General features: G+C 46.5%; 1 long non-coding RNA gene across 1 annotated transcript; it reads right to left on the reverse strand.

The window, feature by feature from the left end:
- Positions 1-321: 321 nt before the first annotated feature.
- Positions 322-3,146, reverse strand: LOC108500123. The gene is made up of 3 exons (XR_001875759.1): positions 3,002-3,146; positions 1,553-1,652; positions 322-716 (listed from the first exon to the last, which is right to left on the reverse strand). It is a non-coding gene; the product is annotated as an uncharacterized LOC108500123 (long non-coding RNA).
- Positions 3,147-3,441: the final 295 nt, after the last annotated feature.

Genomic DNA, 3,441 nt, shown 5'->3' on the forward strand with positions numbered 1-3,441 from the left:
TACAGATTATGTACTTTTTTTTTCTTTTCCTCTTAGGGACAAAAAGCTGCCCAACTCTGAGCACATCTTTCTTAATCCATCTAGTTGTCCATATTTCACACATGCTCCTCTTTAACTGCTTATAGCAATATGCAACAGTTCATGGCTTGTCTGAATTTGGGGATTTCAGAGGTTTTCTGGCTCTAATGAAGGAGAGGGGTATTGTACGGACTTTTCATAAGGTAGAAGTCCATGCAGAAAAAGCAGGGAACAACTTGTCCCATCGCCTTTATTTTATATATTGACAAACTGAGGTTTAGGCAAGGCAAGTGTTTTGACCTAGTTTACCCAGAGAGCAATAAGGAAGTAACCTAGAAAATACCCAGAAAATTACCCAGGGAGTTCTCCAATAAGGCAGTAAAATCCAAACATGAGCTTTATCCTATGAGCTGTCAGCAGTGCCCTCCACCTCTGCTGGCTTTGCACAGAGCTGGCTTTGTCACTTAGTGCTTTTCGGAAAGAACAGTTTCAAAATGTCCCTCTTGGTGAGTCTAAGCAGAGGAAAGGTAATTGGTCATGTCCTGTGTGTGCTTCAGATGAGCTCTGGGTGCTGTCTCATGCAGCACATGACGTGACATGCTGAGTGGGTGAAGGGCGGGTGTGGCTGCTGCCAGGGGTGCCTGAGCTTGTTGGGAGGATTGTTGCCATTCCTACCCACTTGTCTCTCTGTGGTCCTTCTGAAAAAAACACAAACTGTTAGTAATGGTTGTGTGATGTAATTCATTTAGGGGGAAAACTCCCTAGTAAAGTTTATGGTCCTATTTTCTCTGAGACAAGGCTAAGGGAGGAGGTGAGCAGCTGAGCTGAGAATGCACTGGGACAGCATCATCCATTCTGCAGTTGAAGCTTCAACCAATTCCTCCACTGCAGGGTCCTGGGACTAATCTATCTGCAAAAACATAGACCCCGTAGCAGCCTGCAGTGCCCTGGGCTGCCTGTGCACAGGCTGCAGGTTGGCATGGCAACACCAGCTTCCAGCGGGTGTAGGAGCATCCCTGAATCACAGCTCTACCTGCCATCCCATTGCACCTCCCAAGTGCTGGAGGGGAGTGTTATGGGAGTCAGTGAAAAGCTTTCCCTCCCAAAAATAAATACTGAGAATAGGGAATACTTATCTGCCAGGGCCTGCTATTGAAAAACGGATCTTGGTTCACATAAGCAGGAAAAAGACATTGAGGCTTATTTGTATTTCTGCCCCTGAGCACAAAGGGGCTGGAAAGCAGGCGGATCCCACCGATTGTGTGCTCCTCCTGTTTGAAGATGTAATCGGCATCCACATACAGTGCCACAGCCTTTCCTCATCTCTGGAGGTTGGGTTGGGGCTGGGAATGATGTGTAGGGATAGACCACCTCCAGTGGAAAGGTGAAGACCTTCAGCACTGGGGCAGGGGAGGGCTGATCCTTGACGCAGTCTCTCCCCGTCTTCTGACGCGTAGCACATGCTGCAAGGAGCAGCTTTCATGGGGGATGGAAGAAAATGCAGGGTCATGCTGTTCAGTCAATCCTGACTTACCAACCAGAAAAAAAGCCTCTGCATAAACAGTACAAATGAAACGGATGTTTCACTCTGCTGCTGATAAGTTTATCAGCAAAGCCAATGTGCACTGTGGACCCTGAGGAAAATACAAATAAAATGTGTTAAAGAAGTGGAGGGTCCTCAGCTAACCTCCAGCTTGTTGGATAAGGTTACCCCTGGGTGTCAGTGTTCTTGCTTTGGCACATGTTAGTCATTGCTCAGCCAACGTGACACCAAGTTGGGGCACTGTCATTTGTAACCACAAGGTCCAACCTCTCCTGGGCTCCAGCTGTTGTAAGTGCTATCGAGATGAATGAAACAGGCCTTATGCAGAAGTGCTACAGAAGATGGAAGCATAGCAAGGGCAGGCAAGGAACATGGTTGATGCTGGAAGGCCCTGCCCGACCTTGGGTGGGAGGTGCAGCAGTGGCCTCTCCAGCTGGTGTTGCCTGTGAATAGACCATTGTCCTCTGCAAGGAAGCAGAGAAAACTATCTTTTCTGCTTCCTTGCCTGTGGCACTGAGCCAGTATTGCCTCACTGAGGGCTCGGCAACAGCTCGGAGGTCTCACAGCTCCAAAATGCCTCGCCTGCGTTGCCTCAAATGCCTGCTCTGGTGTCCTGTTACACATGGACCATTTTGGCTGACTGGATTTTGTTCCCTGCAGTTGAGTGGCTGGCAAGGAGATGTGTTTCACAGAGCTTATAATAGAAATCTTGCTTTGACCTCCACGACCGAGAGATTAACACCATTCCGGAGTGATATAGTGCGTGTTTTTTAAGGGTCCAAAGGCAATTCCTGTTTACAGAGAAGGTCTGGAAGAGCCTCATAGCATTCAGGCTAGGGTAGCTGCTGGGCAATTCCTTCCCCATCACTACTTTTTCAGGTGGATTTATGCCCTGCTGAGGGAGAACTGAAACACCCTGTGCAGGGCTGAGCCAGCTGTGCAAAATCCCTCTGCCTGTCTCTGAGAGAAGAGAATGAGGAGATTCTTGCATCTACCCCCTATCCTTTGTCATTAAAGAAAACCACATTGGAGCTTCTTTGTGGTGATTCTTTCTGCTTTAGGATTTTCAAAGTTTTTTTAGAAATTATTTTGATGAGGTCCAGAAGAAGCTTGCCAGTCCTTATGAAAACTTTGTCATTGACAGTAAAGATCCATTTGCAATAGCCTTGGACTTCAGTTATTGAGCTCTTAGATACAATCCTAAATGCTTTGATCCGTAGAGGTCCAAATTGCTAATCCTAATCATAGGCTCATGCCCAGCACCTTTACCTCTAATGGGCACTGAGAGCTGGACCTGTGGTTCTGCTCCCATCGTGCCCACTTTTCCAGTAAGTATGAAGGGCTGAAAGCACTCTGAACGGGAAAAGTATCCATCTGCTAATAGCATCAGCCCTTGTGTTTTTAGTTACAATACCAGAAACCAGAGTGTACAAGACCTACTTTCTGGGTAAATGTATTCCCATGTCTGTGAGGAGCTTGATGCAAGTCAACCATCTGAGCCTTGGTGGGCCAGTGGGGAGTCAGAAGTGGCATGAGCCTGGAGTCCACTGTCCCATGTATTCCCTGGCACTGTCCTAAAGAGAAAACACAGAAAGGTCATACACCTAATGGAGTATATTCTTCATTTCACTGATGGTTGGATTTGCCTGATTCTGCTGTATTGTTACTTAACTTCTTAAATTGCAGAACATTCTTCTGAAGTTTGTCGTTTTTTGCATGAGACTGAGCTCAAAACATTTGAGTTTCTCCAAATTGAGGCACCTAATCTGAGTTACAGGTCTTTAGTAAAAAAGGAGTTATGCACTGGTGCATTGTCAGGGCCCAGAATTTAAGGTCCTTTTTGGAAAAAGTAGCCTTTAATAAGCTTTCATGTTTTCTTA

The sequence above is a fragment of the Lepidothrix coronata genome, unplaced genomic scaffold, assembly GCF_001604755.1.
Source record: "Lepidothrix coronata isolate B3197 unplaced genomic scaffold, Lepidothrix_coronata-1.0 Scaffold84, whole genome shotgun sequence".
Classification (NCBI taxonomy): domain Eukaryota; kingdom Metazoa; phylum Chordata; class Aves; order Passeriformes; family Pipridae; genus Lepidothrix; species Lepidothrix coronata.